This window comes from Anoplolepis gracilipes, chromosome 7, assembly GCF_047496725.1.
Source record: "Anoplolepis gracilipes chromosome 7, ASM4749672v1, whole genome shotgun sequence".
In the NCBI taxonomy this organism is placed as follows: domain Eukaryota; kingdom Metazoa; phylum Arthropoda; class Insecta; order Hymenoptera; family Formicidae; genus Anoplolepis; species Anoplolepis gracilipes.
This window is the reverse complement of record NC_132976.1, coordinates 1,469,162-1,490,701: the sequence shown is the minus strand read 5'-3', so window position 1 is coordinate 1,490,701 and position 21,540 is coordinate 1,469,162. Positions and strand designations below refer to the sequence as shown.

Below are 21,540 nucleotides of genomic sequence, written 5' to 3'. Positions count from 1 at the left end.
TGTATTATTGAATATGGTAATTTAATACTGATAGGGGAAAGATAATAGTATCGAATGAAATGCTTTGTTATTAAGAACGTATATTTTACATAATAAATATGGAAATGTCGAGAAAAAAATTATGGTGAAATCAGTATTCTATGAACATCTTAGACCTTTTTTTCTTTTCCTAAGGAATTTAAATTGATTAATGTTCTTATTTAGATTTAAATTGCTATATTGATGGAAATATTATTTTTAATAATATATCCCAACGACATATTTTTTTTTTAATAAAAGACTTAATATCTAGAATTTAAGTCACGTAGAAAATATAATAGAGAAATTGCTCGTGGATGCTAAAATGTTGGACTAAACGAAGGAGAAAATATTAAATCTTTGTAAAATCCTTTTAATTGTAACTATATTACATTCTACTAATAACTGGAGATTGGAAAGATTAAAGATAATTGCACTAATGATATATTGTAAAGATGAGATTTTATCGTCAATAATTTCGCGTTATTACGTTAAGAGAACATGTTTCTATATTGTCACACGTAAATAGTTGGAAAATATTGAGCTAATTTAAAATCTTTGCGTTTGATGTAAAAAGAATTTCATATAATAGTATTTTATAATTTTACAGTTCAAATAAGTATTTCTAAAATCTCTTTTTTTTTTCTACAAATATATTTAAACGCCAAATATATTTATTTTGTTATATTTAAAAAAAGTTAGTTGTACCTTTATTTAAAAAAAAAAAAACGCTACATTTATTTAAAAAAAACAAAAATAAATAAATAAAGGCACTAAAAACTTGTCAAAACTCCAATCAATTTTTCTGCTTAACAGCGATGATCATATTTTTTTTAAAGAGATTTCTCGTTTGCAGTAAACAACGGTTGTTGTCCCGAATAATTTTCTGCATCGCCATCAATTTTCTCCGAGAGAATTGTGTGTATTCGTATTCCAAAAAAGATTTATACATCGCGGTTAGCCGTTTTCCATAATTTTGTGTGTTCATAATTTTGTGTCGTCCTTTCAGCAAAACAATGCGTATCCATGCGTAGATAGCGACACGTCGAAGCGCAACAGCGACGCATATCGAACCGCGATAAAAAGAGCGTGAAAGCTGCATTACTCTTAAATTCGTACGTCTATTTCACACAAAGGCAATGTAATGCCGGTGGATGAAATCGCGTCACGCACGTTCCTCGCGTCATCTCGCTTGCCGTTCTCGTTTCGGCGTCCATCCATCGCTTGCCTTTCCGTTCACGAGTTTGAGAGGGCGGTTGGAAATAATTGCTTTCGCCGCATTGTGCAATGCGATCGTTTCTTCTCATATCGACGGGGGAGAGGGATTTTTCTTTGAGTACGTATATAGAGTAGGGCTCGGCGGGTTACGTTGCGAGGAACGTCAGACGCGTATACAGGGTTGTATCTTGATGTACACCGCCGCCAGGTCCCACCGGAGGTACACCAACGTTTTCTCATTTCGCACTGAGACTGTTACACGCCGCGAAAATATCACTCGCATTTTTTCTCTCTCTCTCTCTCTCTCTCTCTCTTTTTCTCTCTTCGTACAAATTTCCTTCAGCGTTTAATTATTCTGCAGACCTAAAACGTACCTAGGACCCCCGACGCATATATTATCACTTTTTTCGCGTAAAAAGGAAAAATGGTTCGCGGAAAAACCTTGAGTCGTATGTAGATATATATTAGATTCGTGAAAAACAGAAACAGAATTTGAGAACTGATTTTTAACCCTTATTCCGTACTGATGGATCATTTTTCTCTGTGATTTTTCTAACAACGTCAATTTCTCGAAAACAAATAATCATAAAATAATATATTTAAGTAAATTATTTTTCAAATTTATTATTTTAGTCTTTATTCAGAATGTTCAAAGAAGGTATATACATTTTTTCAAATTTTTTAAAACACTTTTACATATTAATAAACTTATCAAAAATACGCTGACCCATCTGTACGGTTAGAAGATGCCAAAAATAACAATACGGAGTAAGAGTTAATAATATAGTATATATAAATTAATAAATTAATACTTAACGTGTGTGAATCTAATTATTACTTCTTATTAGTATAGTTATTATTACTTCTTACAACTGGCGAAACATTAATTAATTATACTTTACTTGAGATGATAGAAAGATAGATGTCGTGCATAACGTGATATTGATACTGATGAAAAAATTCGATACTGTAATAAGAAAAAAGCAGAGGGACGCAAAGAAAAATAATATATCAAAGTATCACGAAAAGAGCCCAAGTAGATGAGAGTGCGGCGATATATATTTCGATAACTCATTACTTGTTTTGATATCTTTATTAGTCGCTTATACTCGGATATTAAATATCCGTTTCGGATATAGATGCACCAAGAAACTTTTTTTGGTTTTTTTTTTTTTTTTAATTTCAATAACAAGTAGAAACATGGTCCGCGGATCGCGCTCAGATTTTAAGACCTAACCTGTAGGATAGATGTGGATCGCCGAGCAAGTTGGCCGCGGAATTTCCGCTAGTTTAATTTAACTTTTCTTCGATGGGCTAAGCGCGCTAACGAACAAATTAAGCCTCAATTTGCATGCGGGCTCGCGCTCGCGCTATCCTGATCCGCGACGACGACGTGCTTTCGACCCGGTTGCTCCATTTTTTTTCTTTTCTTTTTTTCCCCCTTTCTTTCCGCGAGGCGTAATTGCCAATCACGATTATCGGACCATTTACAACACGGCGGAATAGTCGTAATCGGCGCGAACACGTTATTTAACGCCGTTTTCGCGCTCTATCGGATCATCACGGAACAGGATGTCGCCCGTATTCCGATTCAATCCGGTCTCTTTATTATTTTCTTTTATCGAATCGCGAGCTCTTCGATCGTATCGATGAAATCGATAAAACGATCGTGGGGCCCGAATGAAAGAATCACGACGCGAGACTTTTTTTTTTTTTTTTTTGTTTTTTTTTGATAAATGAGTTATGTGTATTCAGATCGAATGACAGAATTCTATCGAGTGATTCCAGATAACACATACGATGAACAAAAGGGATGAATGGATTTATATTTAGTTTCTACCGCGAAAATTGATCTTGTTCTGGTCATCATGCTAGTTTTTCACAATCAACGTGATACCCCCTTTTTCAATAAGGGAGCGAGCACATTCGTATATCCCTTCATTTTCGTAATGAACGCATTCAACGACATACCGAATTACCTCTTATACAGAATTCGACTTTGATTACAATAATACATCATTTTCTTCATTACGAAACTTTCGTCGGCAAAGGCATTTATTAGAACTTTATCAAATCCTTTATTAAATATATATTTCGAAATTTTTATGCTAATGGTGAGTCTACATTCTTTTCGAAATATAATAATTGAAGACAGAAAAAAAATAGAGTAAACTAGGGTATGACGACAATCTATCTTTCTATCATCTCAAGTAAAGTATAAATTGATAAATAGTATAATAGAATAATAAGAATAAAGATAATAGATAAGAGATAAATAGAATAATAAATTAATTCGCCAGTTGTAAGAAATAATAATAAATACTTATAAGAAATAATAATTAGATTCACATACGTTAAGCATTAATTTATTAATTTATATTAGGATAAACTAGGGTATGATGGCCATAGTCTATAATTTTTTCAATAATCGCTACATATAGTACGCTTTTTTAGTCATTATCAAAGATAATCGATATTTACAGTAGTTTATGCGCATTGTTCGAAATAACGATATTGTGAATCTTACATCATATTTTTACTTTTGACTTACCCGCAAAGTTTTTCATTTGTCCAATAAAAACTGTTATAACGTCGAATAAATTACAGTTGAGCTATCGTAATCGACGTTGGACATACTATAAAGATATGTAAATTTTTATGTGACCTATAATTTTTATTTTTGTTTTCACTATTTTTTTTATAAATAATATGGTCATCTTTTCCTTAAAAGTTGGGTAAGATGGCCAATGCTTATGTTGTACTATTTTGATAACATAAAATTTCTATTAAATATTTTCGATAATATTACGTAATTTAAGCTTCAGTGAAGATAATATGCCAAACGCTATTAAAAAAAATAATAAAAATAAAAGCATGTTTTTTGCATTTTAAAAAACTATGACCATCTTACCCGAGTTTTTATACATATTTTTTTTATTATATAAATAATTTAGAATCCGCGCCGAGAATTAATTAAAAACTGAGTAAAATTGCAAGAAGTTGCGCGCGGACGTGGTACTTCTGTTTTTCTTGAAATTAGAATTGCGCATTTCGTGCATTCGGAATATCAAGTGCCGATGAAACCTTAAAAGCGTTCTTCTGTGTTCTCATACGTGCCAGAGAGCATCGCGCAGTACTTAGATCGCCAACATTGTTATTAGCTCCGCTGTATACGACGAATTTTTTTATTTCTCCATCTCTTTTTCTTTATTATTACTATCTTCCTTATCATCCTGCGTAAACGTTCAAATTATACGTTGGAACGCGTACAATGGGAACTAAAAATATTTACACCGCTATCTACGTTGATTGCTATTAATATGAAAACATTGAAATGCGCGCGCGGCCAGCGAACGCGGTTTACCATAATTTTCATCTAATGGGCGATTATTACTCGGAGCAAGCATTTTTTTTTATGCTCTCCGTCTCTCGCAAAAAAAAAAAAAAAAAAAAAAAAAAAAAAACGGGCTGTTAAGCGCTAGTTTTGACGTTTAAGCATCCTGCGAATTTAATCTTGTATTATATTATCCGGGTGAAGAATTTAATTAATTCGTTTGCAATCAACGCATAACAATTTGTTACACTTGGCACTCGGGATAAAATGCATTTTTCTCATTTCTGCACTCTTTTCCCTGCGTTCCGCAATGTTTTCAAACGAGCAAAAATTACTCGCGATGCGAGCATCTTTTGTCTCTTTCTCTTTTTTTTTTTTTCCTTCTTAAGGAGTCCCTTCGAGATACGCAAATTTAATTTCGTGAATTAACATCACATCTCGCGGCCGACGATATTTAGAAAAATTACAGGACTTATAAAGGAGGTATAAAAAAATATTGTGTCTCCGAGATGTTATTTTTTTTTTTTTTGTGCAAATATTTTCCTTTTTTCGGCGTGGAAGAGGACAATTTTTCGCGCAAGTATTTCACGATGCGAGCAGAGAGGAAGAATATTAAAAAACTTTTTACCGAAAGCACGTCGTCTACATAAGAAACGTCATCGTGTACGAGCAGGGACGAGGGAAAAGAAAAAAATCGAACTTTAACTTCTTGTCCATCGTTCTGACATGTGGCCTTTGGCGCCGCGCGTTCTAGACATTGTGATCAAAGACGCTACTTCTCAACGATGCTAACAATATCGGCGCATAACGCATGTAAGACTGATCATCAATATCGCATACTTATGCTCGATTTTATGTATCTCGTCGTCGTGTAACGCATCTTCAGCTCTTTATACGGGTAAAACGCGATCGCCGGGAAGAATCGATAACGTTAACGGACACGGCGTCTCGCGAGATAAAGGTAACGTTCAGGAACGTTGATTGCTATATCCGTGGAAAAGAGCCGCTAGGCAAGTAGTTCAGTAATCGCGTATATCACGAAAGTACCTCACGAGGATTCGATAAGCGGGAACGAGCGACTAGCTGCTCGTGAAGGCAACAATCGGATGCTGCGTAAACGTGAACGGCCGAGTATATTTCTTCGATAACGATGAGAGAGAGAGAGAGAGAGAGAGAGAGAGAGAGAGAGAGAGAGAGCTGTTTCGAGTTATAGTTTCAACAATCAGCCACATGATTACTTATCTCTTCCGCCTATCGTGTTTTAAAACAACTGAGTTTACAAATATCCACCGGAAGCGAGGAAAAATTGAGCTCCGTTATCTATTCGTCGAAGGAAAAATGTATCTAGAAACAACAGTTTTACGTGATTGATAAGCATTGTTATTTATCTCTCTGTCAAATTTGAAATAATAAAAGTTGATTAAAGAAATGAAATTTCTATAACAAGTTGCGCATCGATATGTATAGTAAAAGAAATGTCAATCGCACGATGACTTTAAAGACGTTTTATTGAAATGTGAAATCAAAAACGGCCTTGATAAACTGTGTATGTTCAAATATCTGTTGTCATTAAAAAAAGAAAAAAAAAAAAAGATGGACGAGATTGAGTCATATAGCTAAGCTTTCAATAACTTCCGTGAGTTCTTTGTTGACAAACTCATTCGTACGTTTTCGCTCGCGTTCGTTTGTATCGATAATTTCGTATCGATGTGACATTTCCATCGTAAGCAAAGCCATTCTTTTGTAAGCAAACTCTTCACATTGATTGTAGAAAAGTTGTGTGCACAACGGATTTTACTTTCAACCATAAAACAGCATTCAAACAACTTTGTTTTTCCTTAACTTTATAATATTATTTTTATTCTTATTCTGAATATTTCGTAAAAAGTAATTCAGTTTAAAAAGCAATTTTGTGGACAATATATTAATGCATATATGAATATGGCATTAATTTATCCCAAATTCGCAGCGCGAAGGTAAGTTAGAATGCAGTTTACAGTTTACTGAATTGCGTACATATGGAAAAAAAAATTAATTAAAAAGATTTTATTTATTTTTTAAAATATAACGAAAAATATGCATTTTGCGTCAAAGTTGCTTTTGGATATAATTGAAATTTTTTTTTTACGTTGCGATTGAATTAGCTTTACAAATTACTTTCACAATCGTTTAAAAAATGGCGATGCAATTCCATGCTTCAAATTCGTTGTGCATTGATTTCTATTGAAGCAATTTATATATTTATATGTTTATATATTTATATATATATATATATATTTTTTTTTTTTTTTTTTTTCTTTTTGCACCACTACTATTATTTTTAACAGTAATGCAAAATACGATTCAATATTTATTTTTACACATCTCTCTTGTTTTAAGAGATATATTTTAGACGAAATAATTTACATATATACGGATGCATAAAAAATACATTTATTTCAAGGACGAAAGAAGAAAGGAAAAGAAAGTAAAAGTAAGAGAGAAGGCAAGAAGTTGTCGTAAATTTTTAACGCGTTCAATTTTATATTCCGCGCGCAGAATTTGTAGCGCGCGATATTAATTGTGCCGTGACAATATTGAATCGCGAGCTTGACATTAGACTAAATAATGCACGGCGCAAAATGTAATGTAAGGGTATGAATATCGTATCTTGTACCGAATTGCAACGTAATCTACTCTACCTTGCGACTCAGAGAGAGAATTGCGATACCGCGAAATCTATTAAAGCGAAATCTGTGTATATCGCGCTACCGCGAATAGAATTTCGCGAAGAAATAAACATCGGTATTACATTAATTTGAAATTAACATTAAGCGGGTTTCGCGCGAGTGCTGATGAGATATAATGCGGCGCGCAGCCTTTTATACCGGTGTTTAATTACAACCGCATCATACCCGAGTTTTCGCGTCGCTAATTACTACACGCAAATTGGCGCAAAATTTATTTCGCTATAACGAATTTACAGCGTGGAGAATCGTACGTGGTTCTGTTAAACAAGCATCTGTTTTTCACGAACTTTCGTTGAAAAACAAAAAAATTCACTTCACTTTCGTAACTTTGTCTTATTAATTAACTGATCTCTTTTCAAAAAAAAATTTCATCAAGCCTTTGTCATTATTTTAGTCTGTCGGATTTGCAATGTAAAATTACTTGTACTGTTAACTCTTATTCCGTACTGATGGATCATTTTTGTCTGTGATTTTTCTAACAACGTCAATTTCTCGAAAACAAATCATAAAATAATATATTTAAGTAAATTATTTTTCAAAGGCTATAGCCAGATAAGCATACTAAAAGTGCCTCCGACGAGTTTCGAAATAACATTTGGCCTGTCATGTCCTCACTGTAAAAAAAAATTTTCCTCAAAATTTCAGCTCCCTAACTTTACTATTTCTTAAGTTATCGAGAAAAACATCATTTTCAATTTTTCTTTTTCTTTTCTGTAAATATTTGAGATGATTCCATATCGATTTTTTTCTGAATACTTATCAATAAAAGACACAAAAAAAATATTTTTTTATTAATCTCGAATAAAAGCTCGATTTTAAAAAAAAAAAATGAAATTAATAAATGGCTTTTTTAACATGTTCCTTTCGAGGTTCAATTACTAAACTTTTATAGAATACTCTATTTATATGTCATCTTAATAATCTTAAATTTTTTCAATTTTTTTTTGAGTTGGTGCAACATGATGAGAAAAATGGAAAATCTTTTTTTTTTTTTATTATTTTTTAGTAATAAGACGTAAAATTATTTATTTTTTTGTAATAATTATAGTAATTATAATAATTGTAACAGTTATAATTATACTGCAGGATAAAAATATTTTTTATGCAAAAAAAATTTTAAAGTTTATCTAAAAGTTGTAATTTTTGAGAATTGTTTTTGTATAAAAAATATTTTTATTTTGTAGTGTAATTATAACTATTACAATTATCATTATTACTCTTATCATTACTATTATAATTATTCTTTTTAGAAAATTTTCTTTTACAATGAGAAAATGACAGGCCAAGTATTATTTAAAAACACGTTGGGGGCACTTTTTGTATGCTTATCCGGCTATAGCCTTTATTATTTTACTCTTTATTTAGAATGTTCAAAGAAGGTATATAGATTTTTTCAGATTTTCTAAAACACTTTTACATATTAATAAACTTATCGAAAGTACGCTGACCCACCTGTACAGTTAGAAGGTGCCAAAAATAACAATACAGAATAAGGATTAATTTTAGGTGTACAATTTGCGTATGCAATTTAGATAAGAGGATAATATACGTATACCATCTTTGCGAATGATTGAAGGGACCTCTTTCTCACCGTTAATGAATAATTATAAAATTAATTTTGTCAACAGTGACATCCATTTCCGCAATAAAAGCGTTCACTTCCATTATGAGTGCCACTACCATTAGAACCGAGCGGTCGTAATGAGGGTTACGAGCGGATTTTCGAAAAGCCGTAAATTTAATACTCTCGAATATGCGCTTATTTGAATTAAGCCATATGGGCATACGTAGTTCGCCTCAGGATACGATGCCTCATTGGCGGTTCTCGGTCTCAGAGCCGCATTTATAGCACGAGGTTTCAGCTTAAAATTCCAATATATACGCGGGTAGAAATACCATTAAGCTCTTTCTCCAACATCTTGATTTCAATAAAATGTCATTGATTGAATGAAAACAGTTTTCCTTTAAATAACACTGATTATGAATATGAAAAGAAAAACCGATAAAATGCAGGAAGGATTTTGAGAAATGTAGGAAACACACAAGATACTACGCGTAAAAATGTACAATGTTAATATTAAAATTTAATACAGAAAATATACGGAGATATTCTTGAAAATCTATTAAAGTTAGCACAGAAAAAAAAAAAAAAAAAAAAAAAATAACACTTTTCCGATAAGAGACTATTATTGTAAAAATATGTAAAATTATATATAATGTAAAATTAAACGATAAATATTACTTACAATATTACATTATTTATTGTATAATTTCTCATTTATTATTTATGGAATTTTACATAGGTACTCCTTTTTCCAAAGTGGATGAAACTTTTTGATTTCTGTTTTTATAATTACATATATGCGTTGTATTGTAATATCAACTCGGTCGGTTCGAAAGTGGCTTTTCGTGATACGCGCTCGTTGGTTATTATTCTTGCTCGTGTACACGAAAAGCTCGACGGTTGATATTAAAAAACAATGATCGTCATTAAAACAGCACGGCGGATGTTAATGAGCGTTAATGCTGGAACAACACGCGGTCGACGCAAATCCTCGCGATGTTCTCCAACGACGGGGATGATCATTATGTTGTTTTCCTCGGGGGAAACTTCGGGGAGGAGAAGAAGAGGGGCGGCGAGGGGCGGGGCGCGGGGATGGAATAGTGGCCGGCTGCATTTTTCCAGAAAATGGAGGCATTTCTCCCTTATTACTAGATCCGAGAAAGAAGCGCGACGGAGGTTAACGTGCAGTTACCTCGAGCAGCACGCATTGTCCGACAGGACGTGCAATTGAAGCGCATTCATCGGCGATTGCGTGCACTTTGTTCTTTATCACCGCGCTAGTTCCTCCGTTAGTTTGTTCTGGCTTCAATTTCAAGACTTGTATATCACCGTTGATTTATGAGTCTCTTGTAATATAACAATTAAAGTGAGATTTTTTAACGACGTTTTTAAATTTCTACAGAATCAATAACGCACATTATAAGAAATAAGAAATCTATATAAGTTTTCTTAAACAGATTTAGACCGATATAAACCTATATATAAGCCTATCCCCCAACGATTATGTTGTACACTTTTATCGGACCTGATACGAAATTAATCCGCTTAGTTTACTCGAAGCTTATAGTTTTTGTGTATTCGTTGTTCGTTTGTATCTTAAATCGGCTTGTATCGAGAGTTCTTAAAGTTTAAAAGTTTTTTTTCTTCGTGGTTTTGTTGGTCAATCACGTGATCTGAATAATGGAATATCTTTTTTGATATTATATTTTTATTCTTGAAAGAGAAAGAGAGAGAGAGAGAGAGATGTTTACAAATTTCTAAATTTATTCTATTCTTTTTTAATTTTTTGATCCTAATTTTTATCATGGTTCTGAAGTTTTTAAATAAGTATAATATACATCGATTTTCAAGACTGATTTTCCGAATTTTATTCATATTCATATACAGAAAAAGGCCATTTGCTTAAGAAATAAATTTTGAAACAATATTAACTCTCAAATTTAAAACACGTTTTGTTGGTAATCTTGAACGCGTGGGTAATTGGAGTTCAAGTTAATTTTTGTATTCTAAAATGACTTAAAAAACTCTAAAAAAATTTACACATCTTCTTTTAAGTTTAAAGTAAAAGTTTATGTAGTAGAGTTAAAAAAAAAAAAAAACATTTTTAAATACTATATTTTTGTTATTTGTTAGATCAAGATTTGGAAACATAGATGTTTTATATAAAAATGGCACGGACGCGAAAGACCCACGTGTTCAGTTTGACAGTTAAGATGACTGTGAATTTAATCTGACATGTCAAATGACAAAAATTATAGTAAAACAGATAAGAATAAAAGTGAAAAAAAAATAAAAGACAATTTAACTGTCTTCTCAAACACGAATTTATCACTTTTTATGTATTTGTAAAGCAGAAAAAATTGCACGTAATTTTTGCAGGCCAGCAATGAAATATTTTCTAATCTATGATAAGAAGCGTTGTATGCATATGAATAAATTTGTGGTCAAGTACAGATATTGCTAAGCACTTGTGTATCTAAGTATATATCAGGAGCTAAACAGAGTCTATCTAGATATTTGCATCTAGATGCAATGACAACAACAACAACAACAACAGCAGCAGCAGCAGCAGCGTGAATTTATTCTCGTAAAGCGATACGCTTGGCTGCTATGTATCGTCGCGTCGGACGCTGCCGTCGCCGGCTGCAGCTTTCCGATGCATAACAATGTAACCGCGCGATCCGCTTCCTCTTGAAATAACGGCCGCATAATGCAACAGATAGCACCTGTTAACGCGCCTCTAAATACCAACTTGATCACTATTTATCAAAATCCTAGCGTGACGGACGCGATTAGCCGATAAGGTCCTCTCCAAACTCTTCTACTATTAATAATCAAGCGTTGTTTTCCGGAGGAACATTAAGACGTCGGCGTTCATCGTTAATGAGCAATTTAAGGACGCTTAAACGCGGATATCTAATTAAAAAAATTTCAACCACAGAAATGAGATGAGCGTCGTTTATTCGTCGCGAGAGAACGTGACTCCCCGTTTTTCGCCCTATTCCAAATTAGTTCGCCAGCACGCTCTTTAATTTAACGCCTCCTTCTTGACCCGGGGAGCTTGCGGATGGGAGTCACCATTTAACAGGTTATCACAAAGGACTAATTAATACGATGACGGAACACAGAAATTAATTTTTCCACCAAAGTGCCGGCGCACGAGATTCGCGCCGCGCTCTGCGCTGATAACGCCGATCTTGATAGCGGCGAATTTTAACTATCTCCCTCTCGTCGGATTTTAACCTTCCCCTCCCCTACCTTTTCTCTCTCTCTCTCTCTCTCTGTCTCTTTTTCACTGACTGAAGCTAGATTAGATTACGAATTTCTAATTAACAGTCTCGGTAGCGAGCTGGTGTAAGATAGACTATGTCTGATGTTGCATACTGTTGTCGGCCTTGGAAGATAGTGTCAGACACGCAGTTGCACCTTATGCGAACGAGCTTTTAAAATTCTTGACACATCACGGAATTTACATTGATAAATTATCAATAAGCAGAACGCGCCTAACAAATATATATTGTAAGAGAGAGGTGAGCATAGACAGAAAAAAAGTAAGTGTCAAATCAAAACTTGTATACTCATATGAACGCGTTCATTGTTTCATATATACGCAACAATTTATAATCTTTTTGGAGGAATTAAAAAATCTTAAATTTCAACAATATTATAATCTTATTTCAATATTACAATTGTCATTTCAAGAATAAAATAATTATTTTAACTCTGAGAAAATGATAATCTTCGATTTGAACATGTGTTATTTTCTATCCAACATTTTTTTCCTCTCCATTCAAGAAAATTATTCTTAAATAACAAGAATTATATTTTTCTCGGTTGAACTATATAAAATGTCTTCGTCCAAGCAAATTTTCTTTGTTTTACGCAATATAATCTTATTTCAAGATTTACATTTTGAAACTAAAGATATTGTCCAAATAAAAATATTCTATTTTTTTTTTCTGTATATCAAAAAGATGCTTATTGTTAATCAAAAGCTATTTACACAGGTATTAATATTTTAATTGAATGCTACATCGATTCAAGCGCACATAGAAATAATAAAGTTTTAAAAACATTTTTAAGGGGATCCAAAAGCTGTTTTATATAAATTCGATCAAAATTTAACCTAATGACAATATATTTCCTTAGTATAAAAGTTTTGCAATTTATACGCACAAAATAAGAAAGGTTTCTGCTAGGAATTGCATGAAGGAATATTTGTCAACTTTTAGAAATGACGTCTGACGTGAGTTTGTGTTTGAATTTCGCACACTCACAGATGCACGAGAGTAATTTTTTACAGATTTTGAAAATCTTTTTTACTAGGCTTCTAAAATCATTTCCAAAAGTTTACTAATATTCCGTTATGTTATTCCAAACGCGGGCGCTATATCTCTTGCGCGAACATACCGTACAACTTTTTATATTAAATAAATATTGTTACGAGGTAACTGTCATCTTTTAATTTTTTATCATTTTTATATGAAATTATTAGCCTCCGCGTGTTGTTTTTATAAGTATTTTAATTGTGGAGAAGAATTTATCAATCCTTGTAGCCAAATTAATGTTCTATCGGTAATTTTGGATCCCCTTAAAGGAGTATATTTAAAAGTAGACATAAGATTGAAACAAACAAGCAGAAAATTCTAACGAGATGACGTCATTTGAAATAAATGTTTGGTATCATCAGATAAATTATTATTATTATTAGTATCCGTAAAATAATTTTTTTATTTGTAAGTATTAATAATAAAGAAAAGAAAAAAAAAACAAGTTTGCTAGGTGTTATGTATATTTATTCAATTCAATATAATTTTTAATTTTTGAAATATTTTTGAAAAAGTAAGTATCAAACTTTTTTCCACACAAGTTTTGATTGCGCGATCATCACATCGCAATTTCAGTTTCGCAACAAACGCCCGGAAAAGTGCATTGATTGCTGTCTCCAAACTAAATTTGTAATATTTCAACCGATAAAACGATCCACATCGCGTCATCCGGCAGGCGTTACATCCGTGTGAAGTTTATACTTTTTTCGAATATCTCTCAATGTGTATACTCTTAATTGTAGTCGCATACAGTCTCCTATGCAGTGATATCGGAAAATGCCAAAATATCAAAAAATTCCAATCCTTTTTGCGCGATGTGAGATAGTTCGTTTTAATCTATCCCCACTGTGCTTCTGAAATATAATTCTTGCAGTCCCTTTTTTACGGAAAGCTGCTAATTCTGCGAGCGACGTGACACGTGAATGACAGATCTTCTATAAACATCTTCGAAAATAGAAAATTATTAATACTTTAATACTTTAATAAAGTTTTACGGGTACATTTACCCAAATGGTTCTTTAACGAGCTATATTCATTCTAACAAAGTTATTTTTATCAGTCTATGAAAAATATGCTATGCTATCACATTAATAAATCGAGGTAATATTATTTTTTAATTATCTGTCTCAAGAAAATTTAAAGAATTAAGAGTTGTTGAAGCACCATATAAGGGAACGAAGTCATTGCCTGGAGCTGCATACATATTTTATGTCGAGATGATAAAATATATTAGATATTAACGATATTACATCCAAGTTATACACTTTATAAAAATAAACTTAATAAAGAAAAACAAATATGACAAGAAGATGCATAATAAAATGAAATAAAATGAAATAAAGTTTACCAGTATTTTTTTATATTGAAATATTATTCTCTTCATATTTCAAATTTTAAAAAACTTATACAACTAACTCGCGCGTATTTAAAGCCTATTTAAAACAAGTGAAAAAGGTGAGTGCAATTTTTATGTAGAAATTTTTCTAAGCAAGAAAGTACAAACGTCCGTAACGAAAATTTTCGTTTTCCCCTCAATATTTTCCGCCTTACGAATTTTATATTCGAAACGGAATAAAGGCCACACTCATAATCTACGATCGACGTGCGCGAGGAATATGCACGCCCCACGATTCGATATCTAATATTTTTTCGCTGACGTTACTTGCGCGGGAAGGATTTCAGGATCTACGATTTCGAGCTGGGTTTCACGTACCTATTGTGCTCGATATTTGTAATAACCGCGAAAAGATCGCAGAGGAGCGAAGGAACATGACGGGAAGGCCTCGCCTGGAAAAATATGATAGCGGTTTTAAGCCGTATGAGAATTTTTTTTTTCTTTTATGTCACGCCTAAGAAAAAACACACAACTAAAATTCCAGCTGACTCAGATTCGGCACGTTTCTATAGCTTACGTACAGCATCTTCTGCAATCAATGACACGCAATAATTTTACAGTCATGGTACATGGTACATCTATATTTGCGAAAAAAGATGCCGATTCTTTCTTTCGAGTTAATTATCTACATTCATCTTTGCTCTATTTTTCCATCAAATAAAATGGAAGAGGTTTCTTCCTATTTTTCGTACAAAATTTTGTCCCTTTAAAGTGCCTCAAACATTTCTCTCTTACACATTTTTGCAATTTTGTTTGTTTTTTTTTTTTTTTTATTTTTTTTTATTTTTTGAAGGAAAGAAGTTATAAAGGAAACCACAAAATACACCAACAAAATATGAACGTTGAAAATATTTACCACACACGCAGACATGTAAACATGATTTAAAACTGCGTAATTATACACACAAATATGTACATTTTCACGAGAGGACGTACACTTTACTTTATTGTTAGAAGTAAAAAGAAAAAAAAAAAAAAAAAATAACGATATTTACAATTAAATATATAAGCGTAACGTTTTAGAATCAATTTCTTGCAAATATACACGCGACGGAAATGGAGAGAAAAGCAGTTACATTTGCCTGGAAAAGTTCAGCGATATGCGTGACGCGTTCGCTGCGTAAGCAAAGGCAGTAAAACGTTACAAGAGCAATCGATATGATCCGTGTTACCTTTCGCGTTTGGTCACTTGCTTTTACGAGCATTCTGCAGCTATAAACGTTGCACTTTACGAATACGCGCTTCATACAACGCAATTTGGTGCGAGAAGAACGCGCAAGCCACGCAAGCAAAGTTCGCGCTAGCAAACTTTCGAGTTTCAGGTTGCTCGAATAGCGCAGCTGTGTGTATATGTGTGTGTGTGTGTGTGTGTGTGAATGTGTGTGTGTGTGTGTATATGTGTGAAAGATGCATACACGCGTGGGAATTTCTGTGCACTTTGAAGGTATCCGACCATCTGGACCCCGTTTCCACCTGGTTCCTCGGCTATCCATTGTCATATAATTTTCAAGTTGCACACCTTCTAAGGGTGACTAAAGTTATAGTCCAGATTTGTGAACAATTTTTTTGGTGTCTCGCGCGAAATTCGAAGACGCAATATTCTATCGGGAATTTGCGCGATCACCAGCAAAAAAAAAAAAATGTCATACTTAAATAAAATTTTCTATCCCTCGAGAGATTTTGCTCTCGTGAAAATTAACTTACGTTAATTGTGAATTAATAACATTTTTATAATAAAACTTGAATATGATTAATCTGGAACTTTATGAAACTTGAATAATCTTTGCTGGTCTTACCTTATATACTTTTTATTTATCTCACGTCAATAACGGTTTTATCAGAAAGATAAAAAAATTATTTCTTGATACTTTAGATATAATTCTCTCAAGTCTTTTTTTTTCTCTTTTATAACTATTAAATTGTTTCAAATGGTGTTCCATTAAACGGAATGTCCATATTATACATGTATTAATGCAGTAGAATATTTCCATGATAATCTACCTTTTATTTATGAATTCTTTAATTAATTTGAATTCAATTTAAAAAAAAATATAGAGGTATAACGTATTATTTTTCATAAATTATTCATCTTTGACATTAACATCTTTAGAAGATATTCTGAGGTAAATCTCTATTCGTGTAACTAGTCTCGAAATAATCAATTAAGTAAACTTGATAACACGTAAGGAGAAAACCGTTATTATTTTCTCGGTTAATTGTGGAAATACTTACCAGATATTTCACTGTATCGCTATTTCTGTTGTGATTCTAACGAGTGCTTCGCGATAATTCATAATATTATTAATTCATTACCTTTAACATTTTATCGTGAAGTTATGCATACATAATGAAATTTTCGACATGATATAATTTACCTGAATATTCGATAGAAGCCATAAGTATATTTGATGTAACCAAATTTTAGTATAAAATCAATTGCGAAGAGCCAATGTGAAATATATCTGTGACATTTTATTACAAATTTTGTGAAATTTCGTTACAAATGTTGTAAAATGATGTGCATGCAAAATCACAAATATACACACATACATTAATTTGTAAATTATGGATATTATATGTATAAAATTTCGATATTAATACCGGCAACAGTATAACAAACTCAGTATCGTTTTATAAATTATCAATCATGTTTTTTCTTTTCTTTATTTTTATTTTTGTTTTTGTTTCATTAGTTTTCGCTAATTCAACGTAACATAACACGGCAGCGCGCGCAAAAATTGTCTTCAATGAAAATATTTGGTTTCATTTTTCGCAGGAAGGTGGATTTCACTTATTTGAGTATAATTCTTGTTTATTATTGAAAATTTACATCAAATAGCAAATAGAAAGTAATATTCTGTTTACAAATTTCAATTTCATTTCATTGATCGACACATCTTTACGCCTCATTCGTTCCTTTTTATTTGTCTATACGAGTCTCGGGACGATATCGGGAATATCGTTCTCTGCGAACCTTCATTATCCAATGGTTCGGAAACATACTTTCGCTCAAAATGAGAATGTCTCGTATATATGAAAGAACAAATAGCACATCTATAATCGACGTTACACTTCAAGAGAGAGAGAGAGAGAGAGAGAGAGAAAGAAGAAATGAAAATTCGGTCGTTTAAGTAAAACGCGTGCGTATCAGAGATCAGCGTTATCAGCGCCGAAAGGTATATCCGCTGAGGAAAAAAGGAAAGGGCGAAAGGGGTTCCTTTCTCGACGTGACTTTGTCCCTTTATGTATATCGGCGCGATTTCTCGCGTGAAAATCCGGGCTGAAGGTTGCTGCTGCGCGGAAAAAACGCAAATGCTTTTTACGCTATGGAAGATTTATAGATTAATTCGAAGAAATCCCGCGGTCGCGTTAACTCCCTTATCGCGTCGTTCTTCCCCCCCCCCCTTCCCCTCTTCTCCTCTCTTCAACGCCCTAATTTACAACGCGCGTGTACGCGCGAAAGCTCTCCGCGTCCTGGACATTTCCTGCATCGTTTTCCTCGTGCTTGCACGAGGGACATAATGGACCGCACATGCGCGAATACACATACAAACTCGCGGGACCGTGAATATTTATGAGGCATTCAGGGGTGGGGAGGGGATGGAAGAATGAAAAATCACCGGCAAATCCAAGGGAGGCTTTGTGTGGTTCCACGAAGTCGAGGGTTCATCGGGAATGCGTCAAGCGATTGCCGGAGACGTCCGTCCGCTTGCCAGAGAAGGTGACGATGTATCTCGCCTTCAGGCGAGAGAGCTCTGTTATTTCCGTGAAATCGATATGGAGACGAGCTAGAGCGAAAGCTTCCTTCCATGCGAGAAAAAAAAATTCAAAGAACTTGTCGATTTTCGAGAGGAATTTATACATATTCAAAGACTATTACTATTTTTTTTTTTTTTTTTTTTTTTTTTTTTCCGCAATCTATTTTAACCCTTACTCCGTACCGATGGATTATTTTTGTCTGTGACTTTTCTAACAACGTCAATTTCTCGAAAACAAATAATCATAAAATAATATATTTAAGTAAATTATTTTTCAAATTTATTATTTTAGTCTTTATTCAGAATGTTCAAAGAAGGTATATACATTTTTTCAGATTTTTTAAAACACTTTTATATATTAATAAACTTATCGAAAATACACTGACTCACCTGTACAGTTAGAAGGTGTCAAAAATAACAATACGGAGTAAGGGTTAAAAATCCTTTTCTTAAAACTACATTAATTTTGAAGTTTGATAATTGTCTTGTCGTAAATGTATTAATGACATTGTTGGCAAGAATATAGGAAAATTAATATTAAAGAAAATCAATAATAATATATATTAATGCATCATAGATATATTATTATTTGAATATAATTATTTATCAATAGAATTTATCGCGGAAGTATATTTAAGTAAATATTTAATCAACTATATTTGATTAATTATTTTATTAATTATTTTGAATCATATCTTTTGTTTACAATTAGTACGGACGAATGATTCATCATTCGCACACGCTCAGACAGTTCACAAATATTGTCATCTTATAAAATTTATCGTTTGTCGTGCGAAATTAATATTCAAATTGTACAATCAGTATCAAAAATATGTATTTTCTGTCTAGACAGGATATTTACATCCTTGAATAAAAATAATCGGTGTAAATCTATGAAAGTAAACCAAAATGCTATATACGTATTTATTTTAAATCTTCATCTTTTTTTCTTTCAAATTAATATTGGCTGTTTTCGAACATCGAATATCCAAATATAAAAAAATTTGATTACAAAGTTTAAAAAAGTCGAGACATAAAAAAATAGAAAGTATATTAATTTTGTTAAGATTATGGATGACTTTTAGAATATATGTACTTACACGCAGAGTCTATCATAAACGTATTAGGCTTGTTTGATTTGGGTTAAAAAAAATGCATGAAAATTTTTTATCAGATACAATGTTTACACCACGGGGAGCGTGATTCAATGCAGATAAAGGTATGCTTAGTTGCACTTTTGCCCTTACGATCTGCATTCGACTTTTAGTATCGATAAATTCACGGATAGGATATAAAAAAACTTTAGGAATATATAAAACTAAAGCGAAGAGCATAGATTGTCCTAAGGATATATATGTGTATGCGAATCTCTACATCACGCACATAAAATATCATAAAATATATCTCGGCAAATTTTTTCTATTTTATTTTTTAAGTTTGAACATATATATATATATATATATATATATATATATATATATATATATGATATATAAGAGACTACAAAGTTAAAAAGATTAAATCAGAAAAATATAGGCGATCTAAAAAAAATAGTCATATCACTTTTTAAACGTGACGTATAAAAACGAGAAGCGATAAAAATCGTTTTAGATGACAACAATCTTAGCTTTACAGATTATATGATTTTGACGCGATATATCAACCGACAGCGATATCGATTTGTTGAGCTCGAATATCGATAATAAATAAAACACACGCGCGTAAATAGGCCAACAAAACGTTCAATGCGAAACATTGCGAACGCAAAATCTGCCACGGTTAGTGTATTAAATGTAAACAGGCGGACAATTTGAAATATAAACATTTGTCTGTCCCACATTCTATATACAGGGTGTACCAAAATGCGCGATAATAATTTTAATGACAAATATTCTTTGTAACATTTTAAGACGAAAGTTCAAGTACGAAAATACCGAGGCTATAATAGCTTTCAAATTAGAAAGATTTAAAGATCACGAATGACAGGACTAGAATTTCGCGCGCTCAGGGATGGCAAAATGGTCAGTAGCGAATCGAATAGGTATCTTTAACAATAGTAAAATTATTGTCAAAAATTCAAGGGTTTTATTAAGAATCTCTTTCTGCTTATCCGTAAGAAATTATAACAACAGTTTAAAATGTTTTTATTCAATAGTTTTAAATACCGATGTCGATATGTCATCTGTCACATTTGGTTCATATGGTAAGTTCTCGTGGTAAGATTTATTGATAAAATAATTTCTTACGGATAAGTGAAAATAGATTTTTAATAAAACTCTTAAATTTTTGACAATAATTTTACTATTGTTAAAGATACCTATTCGATTCATGGAAGTACCTTCGTTACTAACCATGTTGCCATCCCTGAGCGCGCAAAATTCTAGTCCTGTCATTCGCGATCTTTAAACCTTTCTAATTTGAAAACTATTAGGGTAAACTAGGACATGATGGCCATAGGGGCTGTAATTTTTTCAATAATCGCTACATTGTGCGCTTTTTTTAATCCTTATTAAAGATAATCGATACTTACAGTAGTTTATGTGCATACATTGTTCAAAATAACGATATTGTGAGTCCGAGGTCACTAACAGTTATAATGTACAAAAATTACCCTTTGATACGGATTACCCTTAAATTATACCTCGGATTACTTAAGATTACCTAATAGTATCTCAAGTTAAAAATAAATTTTGAAAAAGAAATTTTACTTTAAATTATTTTAACGCTAAAGATTATTTAGATTTATCAAAAATAACCTTGGATTACCCAAAATTTTGCTGGGATTGCCGCTGAATTACCTAGCCCTCGTACAAAAATTACCTCAGTGACCAACCCCTCGTGTGAGTCTTACATCAAATTTTTATTTTTGACCTACCTGCAAAATTTTCCATGTGTCCACTAAAAACTGTTATAACGTCGAATAAATGACAGTTGAGCTATCGTAATTGACGTTGGACATATTATGAAGATATGTAAATTTTATATGACCTGCAATTTTTATTTTCGTTTTCACAATTTTTTTATAAATATGGCCATCCTTCCGTCACTATGGTCATCTTTTCCTTAAAAGTTGAGCCAATGCTTACGTTGTACTATTTTGATAATATAAAATTTCTATTAAATATTTTCCTTTTAATCTCGATAATATTACGTAATTTAAGCTTCAGTGAAGATAATATGCCAAACGCTATTAAA

At 32.4% G+C, this 21,540-nt stretch overlaps 1 protein-coding gene across 10 annotated transcripts in view; it reads left to right on the top strand.

The window, feature by feature from the left end:
• Lapsyn (Leucine-rich repeat activity-regulated protein at synapses) overlaps nt 1-21,540 on the top strand; it is a 92,260-nt gene that overhangs the window by 6,366 nt on the left and 64,354 nt on the right. The window lies entirely within an intron of this gene.